The 17066-nt window shown below is 42.4% G+C and overlaps 1 protein-coding gene across 5 annotated transcripts in view; it reads right to left on the reverse strand.

Annotated features, from left to right (window-relative positions):
- STON2 (stonin 2) overlaps nucleotides 1-17066 on the reverse strand; it is a 144425-nt gene that overhangs the window by 117398 nt on the left and 9961 nt on the right. For 2 of the 5 annotated variants that reach the window (XM_072762176.1, XM_072762173.1), the window contains exon 2: nucleotides 16871-16959. The exons of 2 other annotated variants lie outside the window; for them this stretch is intronic. The gene's annotated coding sequence lies outside the window, so the exon portion shown is untranslated. Of the gene's footprint in view, nucleotides 1-13244; nucleotides 13323-16870; nucleotides 16960-17066 lie in introns of all 5 variants that reach the window. One more of the 5 variants, XM_072762175.1, reaches the window with a different exon arrangement.

The raw sequence follows: 17066 nt of genomic DNA on the forward strand, positions 1-17066 counted from the left end.
CATCTAAATTAGGGTGACTGTATAGTGATGTCCTGGAAATGTTAGTTAAAAGTTTTAGAAAACTTTCATAAATCATATGTAAAGGAAAGGAGGGTTTCATATAGCTGTATGGATTAATTCCATCCCTTCAGAGCTGAGAAAATGTTTGGTTTGGTTAGCTATGCTTCATAATAGTGTAACAAATTCTTGTTTGGTTAGTGATCCAAAAGGTTATTTAAATCTGAGAATTTAGCCATCTCCCCCTTATATCTCTTTGCCATATGTATTCAACTAGATAGCTACTTTGGACATTTCTGCATCCACTTGTTGGGTTTTGAGGCTACTGGCAAACACTATCCAGCCATCTGTTTGGGGTTTATGCAGAAACATCTCAAACTAGATCCTTGTGCCAATTCCAAACCATAAAGTAAGGCCTCAGCCTTTTTCTGATCAAAGACAAGTATCTCAAGGTCAAAAAGAAAACCGGGAAGAAAGTAAGAATGAAAAACTAAGACTGCATAGATTGTATGTATTTCTGCAAAGGTTTTTTTCTAAAGCAAGACATTCAACCAACTTCCTGAACATCTATTCTGCACTCAGAATGTGTAATGTATGATACAAAATAATATCAAGCATGGTTTTGTGCTCTGAGACTTCTGTCACAGTGGACTAAAGAAATCACAAAGATTTAATCATGAAGTTAAAGTAACCATGCCACTTGTTTCGTAATTTCTCAGAATAAACAGAAGCCCGGAAGGCACAATTACCCTATGACAAAGACCTATATCAGATTCAAGACTTGGAACACTGCTTTTCTTCCTTCTTCTTAAGTCTTTTCCTTTAGGAGAGAAGAGAGTTCATTTTAGCAGAATCTGAACACTGGAGAACACACACACACACACACACACACACACACAAACACACATTACACACTCTTTAATTAACAGGTGCTTTGACGTTCCCAAAAGGAAAAGGTAAGTAGCTTTGGTTGTATGTGCTACTATCTTTTTACCATCTCTTCTTCCATTTAAATATATTATTCCTGAGGCATCTGGGAAGCTCAGTGGGGAGTCTGCTTCTCCCTCTCCCTCTGTCTCTGCCATTCTCCCTGCTAATGCTCTCTGGCTCTATCTCTATATCAAATAAATAAATAAAAGCTCTTTTAAATAAATAAATAAATCTTTAAAAATTACCAAAAACAAAAAACCTGATTACTCCTCGTCCACTGCAAATTGGCAAATAAAATAAACACCCCAGCCTCAAGTAAACCATACATAAGAACTCCAAAAGGAACATAAATCATATTTTAATTAACATCAGTATGTATCCGTGATTCTCCATGAACTAACTCACCCCTATTTCTCTTTCAATCACATACACCGTAATTTCCCATCCCTAGATATCTGTTTTGTCCTCCCTCTCTAAAGTCACATTATTATATTATACACATACACACATATATAAATACATATATCCCAAAGTTATAATTACAAATATTCTATGATGTGATTTTTCTTCAAAATAAACAATTCTGATAGCTGTGTTATTAAAGAACTCCATGGCTCCACATTCAGAGTCAAGGATCTATGTCACACTTGGCCTGAAACACAGGTTGTATCTGATCTTTGGTACATTCCTGAGGCAGTGACCCTAAAGGACATTCCCAGGTGCCTGAACAGTATGTTACGTTCAGAATGTAATGAATAACCCCAGCATAAGGTCACCCTTTAGGGTTTGCAGAACACTTTCTAATACCTCAAACTCTTAGGAGGTCCTGGCTTACTTACTCCATCTTGGTAAACTCATCTTGGCTTACTTTAGTTTCATATTTGGAATAGGAATACTGTATGAAGAATCCTGAATGAAGGTAGGGAGTTGGTGTAATTTCTCTCCATCTGTATTTTAGAGCCATAAGTCGATCACTTGACATGTTCCATCATAAGACTGTCAGTTGCCAGGGCACCTGGATGGCTCAGAAGGTTAAGTGTCTGCCTTTGACTCAGGTCATTATCTCCAGGTGCTGGGATCAAACCTTGTGTCAGGTTCCCTATTCAGCAGGGAGTTGATTCTCCCTCTCCCTAAGCCTCTCTCCTCCACTCATGCTCTCTCTCTCTCTCAAATGAATAAATAAAATCTTTATTAAGAAAAAAAAGACTGACAGTTGCCAAGGAGTCTATAGGAATCTTTAGAATCCCAATGGTGGTCATATTTCCTTGGCATAACCTAAGACTCTACAAAAAGCTAAGCAAAATATTATTATACATCATTGAAACTAAGATACCATTGATTATAAAATGCATCTCATCTCATTTTAGAGATCATAAAATATTTTTAAATATGTATGTTTACATGTATATGTGTGTATACATACATATGTACATATACACATACACACATTTCTTGGAATCAAGGAAATATACTCTTATTTTTATACCAAGTATTGACCAAAAAATTACAATTAACATATATTCCCAGGATGCAAAAAATTGCATCGAATCAATTCGTGGTTGATTTCAATTCATTTTTACAATAACCTCGAGATAAGTGAAACATATTTTTCTCATTTGATAGAGACATGAACTGACTCAGGGAGGTTGCTTGACTAACCTAAGGTTGCACAGTGAACCATGACAGATTTGGAAAAGGATCACAAGTCTCATGACTCTAACTTCTGTACTCTTCCCACAACACCACATTCTGCCTTTCAGAAAATAGGTATAACAAATGTGTTAGCTGGATCCCCAACATCCATTTCTTCTCCTGATCCAGCACCAGGGGATGGGTTGTTATTGGTTAAGCCAAGCAAAAAAGTTTCTATTCCTGCCTTCCCATCTCCCTTGCACCAAGGGGTGGCCATTTAACCAAGTTCTGGTCAATGAGATATAGAGGGAGGTATGGTGAGAACTAAAGTTCTGAGAGTGTTTTTTGTCTTCACTTTGTCTTGCTTTGCATTACATATCTCCATGCAGTAAACAGACAATGCTCATGCAGCCCCAATCCTTCTCCCTTTCTCTTTTTTCCTATCTTGAATATGGTCATGATGAGGGGAACTATGATAATCACACTGCAACTGCAAATGAAAGGACAAGAAAACTATAGTCATTGGCCCTGACATTATTGATACTGATCCATTATCTTTAATCATTCATCTCTATATTTATGTGAAAAAAAATGTTTTTGTTTAAACTACTATAATCAGGTTTTCTGATACATGCAGATGGATGCAATTCTAGATTAACTGTGGCAAGCTAAATTCTAAGATGACCCCCAAGATCTCCAATACCTTGTTCGACTCGCAAGATTATGTCATACGGCACAGTAAAAGAAATGTTGCAGATCTGTAACTTTAGCAGTTAGAGTTGCTAAACAGTTAACCTTGGGATAACTAAAAGCAGAGTTTTCTCTCACTGCAAGCAAAAGAAGCAGTGAGATTCAAAGTGTGAGAGGAAGGTTTCTCCGTTGCTGAGACAAAGATGACCACAGGGTGACTACAATCCTAAAACCACAAAGAACTGAATCCTACCAACAACAAGCATATGCTTGAAGAAGACTGAGTTCCAAATGAGCATACAGTGAGCTGACCCTTAATTTCAACTTTGTGATGCTCTGGATGGAGAACCCACTCATCTTGTGGGCTTAAAATGGGAGGAGAATTATTCAAGAGCTCCAAATCTTGAGGGACAAAACCTTTTTTAAAAATAACTTCCCATGGGATCCCTGGGTGGCGCAGCGGTTTGGCGCCTGCCTTTGGCCCAGGGCGCGATCCTGAAGACCCGGGATCGAATCCCACATCGGGCTCCCGGTGCATGGAGCCTGCTTCTCCCTCTGCCTATGTCTCTGCCTCTCTCTCTCTCTCTCTCTCTTCTCTCGCTGTGTGACTATCATAAATAAATAAAAATTAAAAATAACTTCCCAGTATGGATAATGAACTGAACTTCAAATGACATCAACTGTTATCCCCAGTAGGGAATAAATAAAAAATAATATAATACCAAAAGAACACAAATTTATTCATGTAGCACTTTGGCACATACTACATAGGATTTCTCTCTCCAAAAAGTTATTTTTTTTAAGATTTTATTTGTTATCCATGAGAGACAGAGAGAGAGAGAGAGAGAGAGAGAGAGAGAGAGAGAGAAGCATAGGCAGAGGGAGAAGCAGGCTTACTACAAGGAGCCTAATGTGGGACTTGATCCTGGGACCCCAATATCACACCTTAAGCCAAGCAGGTGTCCCTAAAACTTTTTTTAAAATAGGATATTTATTAATTCATCCACCAAACTGTTATTAGCAAAGACCTGCTAGATGTTCAGGATACAAAAGTAAATGAGATAAATACAGACCCTGCCTTCAAGAGGGGGGAAAAAAAGAATAGAACAAGTCCACTCTAAGTAAAGTACCTACAAATTAATACAGGGTTAAGACAAGGAATAACAAGGGATCCTAGTTATTAGGGTGACAGGAGAGTATCTCTCTAAAGAAGTGATATTTAATTACTATTTCAAGGATGAGAAGAAGCCAAGCATGACTGGACAAGAAGTAGAAAGTATTCAAGGTAAAGGGAACCAAAGGCAGAGTCTGAGATAGAAACAAACCAACAAACAAGAAAAATCTTGAACTGGGAGCAGAGTGAGAGCAAGGAGGACTGAAGCCTAAGAACAGGTTGTAAAGGCAATTTGTTTTTAGGAACACAGGGTCTTGCAAGCCAAACCAAGATGTTCAGATTTTATGCTGAGCACAATGAGAAGTCAATGTAGGATTTAAAGAACAACAAAATTTAATTCACCTTTGCAGAAACTGAGTGGAGAACAGTTTAGAAGGGGAAAGAGTGGAAGTGGAAAGAACAATTAGGAATCTTTCATATAGTTGAGATGAAAGATGATGGCAACCTGAAGGTGCACCTGGGTGGCAGAGTCAGTTGAATGTCCAACTCTGGGTTCCAGCTCAGGTCGTGATCTCAGGGTCATGAGATCAAGCCCTATGTCAACGGACTCTGTGCTCAATGGGCTGTCTGCTTGGGATTCTCTTTCACTTCCCTTCCTTCCACTCATACTTGCACACTCTCTAAAATAAATGCATCTTTTTAATAAAAAGGAAGGAAGGAAGGTAGGTAGGTAGGTAAGTAGGTAGGTAATGGGAGCCTGAAACAACTCCAGTACCCATCCATGGAGTTATGCATAACCAAAATGTGGTGTCTAGATATAATGGAATATTATTCAGCCTTCAAAAGGAAGGAAATTCTGCTACAATGTGAATGAACCTTGAGGACCTATGCTAAGTGAAATAAGCCTGTTCACAAAAGGATAAATACCATATGATTCCACTTATATGAGGTCCCTAGAGTAGTTACATTCACAGAAATAGACAGCAGAATGGTGGCTGCTAGAGGATGAAGTGAGTGGGGGCGGGGAGAGTGGAAAGGTAGTATTTAATGGGTACAGAATTTCAGTTCTGAAAGATGAAAGGAGTTATGGAAATAGATGGTAAGGTTGCTTGCCCTAAAATGTGCCTGGACTTAAGGCCACTGAATCATACACTTAAAAATGGTTAAGAGGGTAAATTTTATACGTATTAGAACACAATTTTTAAAATTATTTTTTTCTTAAAAAATGACCATGTAAGCTGAAGCTATGCAAAGCAATTTTCATAATCAAAAGGAAAAATATGGGCAGCCCGGGTGGCTCAGTGGTTTAGCGCCGCCTTCAGCCCAGGGCCTGATCCTGGAGACCTGGGATGGAGTCCCATGTCAGGCTCCCTGCATGGAGCCTGCTTCTCCCTCTGCCTGTGTCTCTGCCCCCCACCCCCTCTCTGTGTGTCTCTCATGAATAAATAAATAAAATCTTAAAAAAAGGAAAAATATGATTGTTTTATGATCTTTAAAACTTTTTGTCAAAGCATTAAGAACTTACTACTGATTATAAGTGTATAGGGTAATAAAGATACCATAAAACTAACATCACTTAGTACACTGTAATTGAAAACAAAAGTAATTTCTTTTATCCTGAAAAAAAAAATCAATAGCCAGAATCTGGGTGAGGGCAATGAAGATGGAGACAATGCAGTATATCTGAGATAGATACTGGAGGTAGAGACTACAGGTTTCTGATGGATGCCATATGTAGGGAGAACAAAGGTGGAATAGTAACTCATGGATTCTGGTTGAGGACTGGGTTGGATGGTATACTGCCATTTTACTGGGTTGAGGGAAAGAGTCAGAATTTAGAGGTAAAATAAATATTTATTTTTAAATGTGATGCATGTGGGATGCTTATTAGACATCCAAGAAAGATGCCAACTGCGTAAACATGCAAATCTGGAGCTCAGGGATAGAGCTGTAAACTGGAAAGTTGTCGGTACACGGAATGGATTGGATCATCTAGAGAGAAACGTAGCCAAAGAGAAAGGTGGCCAATATTCTCATATGCGTTGGAAGTGTGGAGGCACACCATAAAGCTCCACTCAGATCCCAGGACTATGTGACTCCAACCACACAGCAAAGAGGAGAGAGAGCCCAAGTTAGGGAGTGCTGCTGTGCTCTGCTCTTCTACACATGGGCATGCAAGAGGTAGAGGTTCTGGACAAGCCAGGCCATTCTATACCTGGCCACGTGGTAACAGAAAAAGTTTAGAATAGAATGTTCTTCATGAGATGCTTGGAATCCCAGGTTTGGAGGGGGGAAAAAGGAAGGGAAGAAAATGCTGCTAAAGAATTCAGTAATTCCAGGAGCAAATAGCCTCAGTGCTAACTCTGTCAGCAGGAGAGGGGCAGGTACCAGGCATGTTATAACAAAGACAGGAATTTCCTGAAACCACAGGCAATTTTACAATTCTGAATAATTATTATGTGAGACAATGTGGGTGAGAGTAGTCAGTAGATTGCAGCATTATTCCAAAAGTAAGGTCTGCACGGTGCTGTCAATCAAGCAGCAGAATGAGGAAAGGGTGAGGGCCCTGACAACAGTCAGATGCTTTGGCAGCTCCCCTGGAGCCACCAATCAGTCTTCTGCATGGCCGGCTGGGGAGGCTCAGCACAGGGCAGGGCAGGGCAGGGCAGCAGCTGGAGGAGCTCTCCCTTTATTAACTATGATGCCCACAGACCTACTCCTACCTCCCCCACCCTGCCCCAAGCACTCTTCGGGGGCAAGCTCACTTCCATCATCTGATGAGGCACACCCACCCCCTTTGTTCTTCCTACCAGCCTTCCGCAGTAGGTACTATTAGTAATATCACCACTTGAGAGATGACAAAAGCTGAGAACAGAGAGATTAAGTAACTTGCTCAAAGTCACAGCGCTAGTAAATGGTAGTGCTAGGACTCCAAAATCATTCTAAATTCTCAGACTGTTCTTTAGCAATCATGGACTCATTCATTCAGTCACCCAACAAGAATTGAGAGCCTACAATGTAATGCCAGCCCCTGACTCTGTGATAGTTTTAGGGATAGAAAAATACACATTACAGAAGTCAGAAAGGCCACTTAGTCAACAACCTCATACTCATGACTTGAATGTATGTATATTTTTTAAGTGGGAGTTCAATGCGGGGCTTGAACTCACGACTTTGAGATCAAGACCTGAGCTGAAATCAAGAGTTGGATGCTTGGGATCCCTGGGTGGCGCAGCGATTTGGAGCCTGCCTTTGGCCCAGGGCGCGATCCTGGAGACCCGGGATCAAATCCCACATCAGGCTCCCAGTGCATGGAGCCTGCTTCTCCCTCTGCCTATGTCTCTGCCTCTCTCTCTCTCTCTCTCTCTCTGTGTGACCATCATAAATAATAAATAAAAAAAAAAATTAAAAAAAAAAAAAAAGAGTTGGATGCTTAACTGATTGAGCCACCCAGGTGCCCCAAGGACTTTAATATTATTAAAAGTAGAAGCACATATTTAGGCACATTTAGTCATGGGAATATACTGAAAGGATTGAAAGAGGTGCTTCCTACAATCTTCAATTCATTCCCCATGACCAAACCATTCTGCCTAGAGGGTTTAATGGCCAGCATTTATAATTCCTATAGTTAGCTCGTGCGTAGCAAAATTGTTTCATTGTGGGTTTCTGTGTATGAATATGCATTAAAAGCTTGAATTTGGTTAAATGCAAATATACAAGAAAAGTCATATTTTCTGACTCTGTCTTGGAACTTCTTCAGTCTTTAAAATATTGGGAACCTCAGAAAAAGGAAGGAACTTAGGTCTCTCTCCACTACCTCTGAGAGGCTCTGAACTTGAATGACAGCATGGGTTACTATGGAGGATGACCAAGGGTCACAGGGGCAAAGGAGCCTAGGGAGGCTTCCTAGAAAAGGCTATATCAAGCATGGGTCTTAGGAAGATGAACTGCACACTGATTCAGAGCACAAGTTCTGTTTGCAGTCAGGCAGGCCACGCCCCTCGTTGTTAATTATAATCAGGAGAATCATGGTTCAAACTCTCTAAATATGAATTTTACCTAATAGTTTCAGAGAGTCCTATGACAATGAAAAAAGATACTGTATGTGAGACTTTCAGTTCAGGGAATAATAAGCATCCCATTGGGGCGCCTGGGCAGCTCAGTCAGTTGGGTGTTGACTCTCAATTTCAGCTCGGGTCAGGACCTCGGGGTCATGAGATTCATCCCCAAGTAAGGCTCCCCGTTCAGCAGGGAATCTGCTGGAGATTCTCCCTCTCTCCCTCTCCCTCTGCCCCAACCCCCTGGCTTGCCCACACGTGCGTCCAAAATAAATAAATAAATCTTAAAAAAAAAAAAAAAAGCATCCCATTAATGTTATCTATTACCATCATTATTTCTACTAAGGGTGAGTAGGAGTTAGCCTGGCAGAGACAAGGCAAGAACTTGCTGATTTCATTCCTGTGGTCATGGCATTCAGGAAGTGAAAGTGGAGGGAAGGGGGAGACCTTAGAAATTTAGCGGGGGAAAGGAAGTAGTGCTGTGAGCTTCAGCCTGACATAGGAAATGGCCTGGCCAGCTGGATGTGAGGCATTAGTTGCCCTGGAAATGCCTACCAAGAGAAGGTAGGGAGGCAGGGACATCACACAGGTCAACTCTAGGACTCCATCCACATGTTCACCCATGTGAGCAGTGTCTGTGAAGGGTGCATGGCACAACTTGTGCAAGTGAAGACAGCAACTTGCCTGGACAGATACTCCGATGGTCCCTGAACAGTGGACACTGCTGCTACCTGTTTCCTCCCACTTCTGGTGTGTCCAAATCATCCCGACTGTTTCAGCAAATGGGCAGCAGTGTGACCAGCACTGTCACCAATCCCTTTGGGCCATATGGAGGAGACCTTATCTAAAAGAATCCAGTTGTGACAAGAGAATCTAGGATTATCCCAATTTATCGGGACAGTGGTAGCAACGTGGAACCTTCATTTCAGAAATTCCTACAAATGTTCCCTCTATCAACAATAACAAGAATTAGAGGAAAATTAAGCTCTAAACCACAGATCTCCAGCTTGGTGAATGGTTCTAAATGAAGTCAGCTCAGTGCAGATTTGTCGAGAAAAACAGAGATTTATTCTCTCAGGTAAAGGACGGAGAGAAAAACTATTTCCCCATATGTCCCCTTTCATAGAAATACGACTTTCCTCCTGGCTGCACTGCCAAATTCCCTTAACTCTTTCCCTGCCACTCTACCTGTCAGCATCCCTCCCCCTGCCCAGAAACCCTAACCAGTTCTCCATCCCCTGGCGCTCTAACACCCCTGCAGCACTGCGCTGCACAGCTCTGGGAGGCACCATTCACATACGTGCAATGCAATGGCAATGGTGCCTCTTTATGGGAATGCTGCCCTTAGAGCCATGCAATCCAGCAGCTCCACACACATCTTTCCAGCACTCATCCACACTTAACAAAAAGCAGGGAAATGTCAAATGCTCAGGAGAAAACCCTGATTGGGAAAGAAGATGGAAGTACATGCCTACAGCCATAGGAATCCTTGAGCTTATTCTCCATTCAGCAGAACAAAAGAAACCACAGTGAAAGGAAATACAATGACGCCTGGGTGATGAGGAGGATGGTAGCCAAACTGAGGGCAGAGATGGGCCTGAGAAATACCCTAAGGAAAGGAGGAACATGGAATTAATTGGGAGTGGAGGTGGGCAGTGAGTTTTCTTCGGGAATGTGCTAACATTCAAGGATTGTGAAACAAAAGGGTGAGTACAGAAAATGGAGATTTGGGACCTAGAAAAAAAATCAGGGGTAAAAAGTTAGATTTGAGACACACACACACACACACACACACACACACACACAATGATACATGAAGCCAAGCGAGGGAACAGGTTATCAACAGAGGAGGAAAAAGACAAAAGAAGATGGCTGAGTCTTGGAAAGGGCCAACCAATGGGGAAACAGGGAGGTGAGAAGAAAAAATGGAGATGCTCAAAGTGAGAGAGCTGGACAGCAAGAGAACTAAGAGGAAAACCAGAGGCCTCTGGGTTCATGAAAGCAAGAGAACTCTCCAGAAGGTAGGTTTCTCTAGTGTCTAATGTTGTGGAGAGACATTATGGGTGCTTGCATGGTCACTGCTGACCCTAAGAAGATTAACTGGAGTCAGCTCCTGGAGGGACGGTCTCTGCCCTTTGTCAACCTTATTCCCAAAGCTCAAGGCCAGGTACATGCAAGGAAAGTGACAAGTGTTTATGGAATAGAAAAAAGCAGCTAGACTCGAAGCCCCATTGTAAATAGTTAATAACAAACCGTGATTACAGTTTAAAGTTTAATGACTCTTCATACAACTTTGTACAGGAAGGCAAAAAATCACCAGTGTACACACTGTTAATCCCCATTACCACTTCAATGAAAGAAGCACGTTTCTTTTCACCTGGCACAAACTGAAACTCACCCCAGATAAGGAACAACAGGCTATTTCCTGGGATCTTCCCTGCCGCAAATTCTCTGAACGAACACAGCACAGTTGTAAAACCTTTCTGCTTTTGTTTCCACAAATTCATTAATTTGGGATTAATAGAAACTTATTTGCAACCTTGAAAATACCTGAAAGACCAGAAATAGACTCAACTTGTCTCACACCATATGTGATTCTCACACGTCCAACAAAATAAAATATGTAACAGGTAAACACTGCTTCTGTGGAAGGATTTTAGCGTGTCTTCCCACCTGTTTTAGCAAGATTACAACTGGCCTGAGATTTACCAAGAAAACACCTCTTGGAAACCAAATAAAACCTTGAAGGGCTAAAAAATATCCCCTTAAATTTGTTTCCTATACAGAAATTAACTATCACTCTCAAGCTGTACTTTAAAGATAGGATAGTAATAACTCTAGCAAATAGCTTCTGGCAGCTTACTCTACAGGGCTCTGTGCTGAGGGCCTCTGTGCATTATCTCATCTGATCTTTGCAGCCACTCCGGGAGAGTGCTCTTGCTAATGCCTACGTCCGGACGAGGAAACTGAAACTTGCATCAGCTTTTTCAAAGCCACACAAGCAGTAAGTGGTGAAGCTCGGCTTTAAACTCAGAATATAACATACATCCTCACTGGATCAATTTTCTCAGCCGTATAATATTCTGCTGCATCACTGACATCCAAAGATATATTTAATTTTTTAATTTATTTTATATTTTTTAAGATTTTATTTATTTATTCATGACAGACACAGAGAGAGAGAGAAAGAGAGGCAGAGACACAGGCAGAGGGAGAAGCAGGCTCCATGCAGGGAGCCCAATGTGGGACTTGATCCTGGGACTCCAAGATCACACCCTGGGCCAAAGGCAGGCACTAAACCACTGAGCCACCCAGGGATCCCCAATTTTTTTTTTGTTAGAAAGATTTTTTTTTTAATTTTTTTTTTTAAATTTATTTATGATAGTCACAGAGAGAGAGAGAGAGGGGGGCAGAGACACAGACAGAGGGAGAAGCAGGCTCCATGCACCGGGAGCCTGATGTGGGATTCGATCCCGGGTCTCCAGGATCGCGCCCTGGGCCAAAGGCAGGCGCCAAACCACTGCGCCACCCAGGGATCCCCTGTTAGAAAGATTTTTAAAAACAGGAAATCATGGAACAGATGATGGCCAGCCTACACAGGGACCAGATCCACATGCTTCAAATGATGGGTCTTTTACTAATAGACTCATCTGTCCAGTTCCCCTAAATGAGGGCAGCCAATGCTGCATGGGAAGGGAGGGCAGGGGATGCATGGCTGAAGGCTCAGATTCCCAGCTAAGCCCTGTCAGATCCATACACTGGAGACTATCTGATCTATAGTGCTCCTCCCTCTTCTTCCACCTACAGTGGCCCCTATTTCTCTAGGAAAATAATGGTAGGTTTGAATGTGTCTTAGGCTGAGTTCCTTAGACATCAGAGCCTGAGACTAAGCTTCTAGACCAGTGCTTAATGGCAATCCCAGGGAAGCTGGAGTTAGAAAAGGAAATGAGACACTGAAATCAAATATGAAGTGGAGTAGGACCAGTTACACCTTCACAAGAAACAAAACTTCTCACTTGGTCACAATGGATACCCCCCAGGGAGGCTGGTAGAGACTGCAGCCTCCCAGAAGTTTCCATCAAAGGGAGCAGTGCTCTAAGAGGGAAAAAATCTGCCATCTCCTGCCTATTTCTTGTTCCCCACTGGGCCACACTGCATTCTGTGGTGACCCAACTTCCCCCATACTTTGGGGGTATACTGTCTGGCTCCTTCAGCAGCAGACAGGAAAGCTAGATTCCATTCCCTACAGGATGATGCTTTATCTGAGTCCAAAAGTGGTGGGAGTAAGCCCAACATGGCCTTGGATGGTAAAATGGTATAGTCCAGTAGGGCTGGTCAGCAAAGAAACCCAGAAGCAAGTAGAGCTAAGAGGATCTGAGGTGGTGCCTAAGAGGTAGCCAACAGAGGAAGGCTAAACCTAGCTAGGAACCAGTACTGGTATGTACTCCCAAATACACAGAAAATGGAAGAGGTGACCTAATAAATATTCTTGGACTGTGGGTTATTTGTGCTCACTGAGATTTTGCAGGTTCTTAGAATTCTGACTGCCACAGGACATCATCCATTCATCCATTCTTCATTCATTCAATAAGACTTCTTCATCATCTCCTATTGCTAGCCATGTTCTAGTGAAATTCTAGAGATAGAGAGAGGACTAAGACTCAGACCTTGCCTTGGAGAGGCAGACAGGCAAATAAAAAGATAATCACAATACAATGTGATCAGGTTACTCCAGAAGAATTCAACAGCGCCATAAGCACACAGAGGAGTAGCACCTAGCCCAATCTTAGGGTTCACGAAGAATTAATGAGGGAAGGTGATACCTGGGCAGGGGCTTGAAAGATGAACGGAAATTAGTTCGGGGCAGGGAAAAAGGAGATCTCAAGATGGCAACATGGGATCTGTAACCACAAAACAGAACAATGCAACATGGTTAATTAGAGGGTACCATTTTACTTAACCATGTTTAAATAGGTGCATTACCACGCAAAACCAGTTTGGTACCAAAAATATGTGCAACAGACATCCCTGTCTCTTATGCTCATCCCCACACCTCCCTCCCACCCAGCCCCATTCTTGAATCATCATTCATCACTGATCCCAAACCCTGGAGAATGTATGTATCAGAGATGAGGCTGGATCTGGAGATAAGAGTAAGACATGGCCTGAGATGAAGATGAGGCTAAGAAATGAGGTTTAAGTTCAGGGATGGCCTGAGATTCAGGGGTGGCGTTAGGAATAGGGAAGGAGGCAAGGATGGGGTGATGCAGAGCTAGAGTGTTTTGTACATGACTTAGAACCTTGACGTGTAATAGTTCTTATAAGTTTCCTCACTTAAAACAGCTATAATAAAATGTGGTATGTTCGTACAGTCTAGGAGATAAATGAAAGCGTGCTGCGTTTTCTGAAATACAAGCAGCTCAGTTTGACTGAAGAAATCAGCCAGGAGGGTAGTAGGACAAGAGGCTGGAAAGATTAGGAATCAGGTCACACAGGGCCTTGTAAGCTACGCCAAGAAGGCTGGGTTTTGTTATAAGGGTAACAAAGATCAATTAAACAATTCTAAATGAGAAAATGGTATGATTCAATCGTATTTCAAAAAGATCATTCTGGAAGCAATGAGGGAGACAGACTGGAGGGTGGGAAGAACGGCTAATAATTACAGTGAGCAGGCATTGCAAGACAAAGGATAAAAAGGAGAGATTTTTTTATGAGCCACTTAAAATGAAAGCTCATCAAGACATGGGATGAAGTCTATTTGAAGCTTACTTAGGTTGAGGGAGTAGTGATGTGCTAGGTGGATGAAAAAAGATCTCTAGAAAACTAGGTATGTTTCTGGCCATCCACCATCCTTCAGAAGGGCTTCATGGGGAAGAATGATTGGGGGGTGGTAGGGATACGATGACATCAGTTTTAAACCCAGTGATTTTGATGGGCTTTTGGGACAAGAACACTGAGATGTCTTAGGGCCTGTTAAAGTGACCAAGAACTTGGATGAAAAATAAGTATTAATAACACAGATGGAAAGGTCATTGATAGCCATGGGTGTGGAGTAGGTCACCTAAAGAGAATGTACAATGTGAGGAGAGACAAGAAGCAAGGGTGGGAAGGTCAACATTTGTGGGCAGGGCACCAGATAAACAGCCACTCGGGAGGTCACTGTCCATGCTTGCTCTCATCACCATCATGAAGGCCTGCACCAAATCCAACCTTCCATCGCAATATCAACCTGATTTGCTTAAACCCAGAGGAAGACCAAGTAAAAGAGATGTCGGTGTTCACTTCAACAAGCGAACTCTTCAGTTAATGCAGAGTTAAGGCAGCTCAATGTGAGCTCAAGGACAACAGAAAAAGGAGGATGGGAAGCATTAGACAGAAATGCAGAGATTGTGCATTTTTAGATTTCCAGCTTTCCAGCACTTGAAGAAATGAAACCTTCCTCACCTTTCTGCAGCAAGGGCTCCCATGGGCGCACCTATGATGGTTTTACATTTACACCAATACATCCACTGTATGCACATGTCATCCATTAGAAACAGTTCTCTAGTTAGGATCAAGGCCAAGACGTACAACTCAAACTTGAACATTTCCCCTCTAGAACTGGTTCTTAACTCAAAAAAAAAAAAAAAAAGTATGGTTCTCTGAACCTGTTGGGTGTATAATTTAAGCCAGAGACCCTCATCTCCAATAAATATACATGCAATGCATTTATAATTTTGGGTACCTCACAGGCACCTTTGCCAAAGTTCCCTCCATGAATCCCCTAGGGTTCTCTGGACTCCCTGCTGAAAGCTCCACCCTAGAACAATCTATCTAGCTCATGTCACTTTCAGAGTGTTCAAAACAAAACCAAATCATTCCAGAAGAGCACAGCAGAAGGAAGCCAGGCACTGTGGCTTCCACTGACCCTGAACTGATAATTCCTTATTTCCGTTTTCAGTAACGCAAAGGATATCTCCTTCCCTTTTCTAAGAATCCCTCCCCTTTCTCTTCCTCCAACAAACAGACCGCAGGCATATAAACCAAAACAAGCCAGCTTAATGCTAAACTCAGGCCTCTCGGGGAGCAACTACAGCAGAGCCCCAGGCTGATGGTGACATTGTCCTCATGCAGCAGGCCCCTTACCAACAAGAAACATGCCTAGTTCGTGTTTGTGGACGAAGGCAGGGGAGGCAGGGGCACGAGAGTGTCTCCAACTGCTGGGGACTGCGGCCAGGAATACGGGCACACTGGATGGGCTTGGCACAGTGCAAGAGTCAAGTAACCATCTGTTGACTGAGGGCTGACTCTGCTCTCCTAGAGCGGGGTCTTGGGTCCTGATGGGTGACAGGTACTGTTGACACCCACACTTTTTTGAAGATCGTAAATTCAGAGAGCAGATAAGTTAGGAAGTGTTGCCACTTATACAACTGAATAATCCTTGTCATAAAATGCAAGCAACTCAGCACTTTTAAACCGTGACAACTCACCCACCTACACGCTCCTCATGAATTTCCCGTTTTTGCATCTCTTTTTCTAACGTATATATTTTATAGTAAAAGGAGCACACTCTCACTAAAGACAACTTGGGAAATATAAAAAAAAAGTATAACTACTGCTGAACTTCTGAAATGATGTGATTTATAAAAAATTCCCTTTGCTTGCACTGTTGGTGGGAATGTGAACTGGTGCAGCCACTCTGGAAAACTGTGTGGAGGTTCCTCAAAGAGTTAAAAATAGATCTGCCCTACCACCCAGCAATTGCACTGCTGGGGATTTACCCCAAAGATACAGATGCAATGAAACACTGGGACACCTGCACCCCGATGTTTCTAGCAGCAATGGCCACAATAGCCAAACTGTGGAAGGAGCCTCGGTGTCCATCAAAAGATGAATGGATAAAGAAGATGTGGTTTACGTATACAATGGAATATTACTCAGCCATTAGAAAGGACAAATACCCAAATACCCACCATTTGCTTTGACGTGGATAGAACTGGAGGGTATTATGCTGAGTGAAATAAGTCAATCGGAGAAGGACAAACATTATATGGTCTCATTCATTTGGGGAATATAAATAATAGTGAAAGGGAATAGAGGGGAAGGGAGAAGAAATGGGTAGGAAATATCAGAAAGGGAGACAGAACATGGAAGACTCCTAACTCTGGGAAACGAACTAGGGGCGGTGGAAGGGGAGGAGGGCAGGGGGTGGGGGTGACTGGGTGGCGGGCACTGAGGGGGGGCACTTGACGGGATGAGCACTGGGTGTTATTCTGTATGTTGGCAAATTGAACACCAATAAAAAATAAATTTATTATTACAAAAAAAATCCCTTTGCATGTATCTTGCTCAGCTTCCCAGGGACACTTCATTGTTTAAGGGTGAGGCGTTCCTTTTGGGGCGGGGGGAGGTTGTCACCACAGACAAATGGGACAGGATCCTTTGACCTTGTGACTCTCTGGGCTCTCACCTCGTGGCCAAGAATTATTTATTCTATTGTTTTTTCCAAGTTGATGGAAATTTCCCACCGTTTACGCCTATTCTCTTCACTTCCTCAACCTGAAAGACCAGAAAGAAAAATTTAATCACTGGAAGCTCTTTCCTATTATTTTTTCTGCTTCAGTCCTCACACCACCCACCTCCATCTGGAGAAGTTTTCTCAAAAA

This window comes from Vulpes vulpes, chromosome 6, assembly GCF_048418805.1.
Source record: "Vulpes vulpes isolate BD-2025 chromosome 6, VulVul3, whole genome shotgun sequence".
Classification (NCBI taxonomy): domain Eukaryota; kingdom Metazoa; phylum Chordata; class Mammalia; order Carnivora; family Canidae; genus Vulpes; species Vulpes vulpes.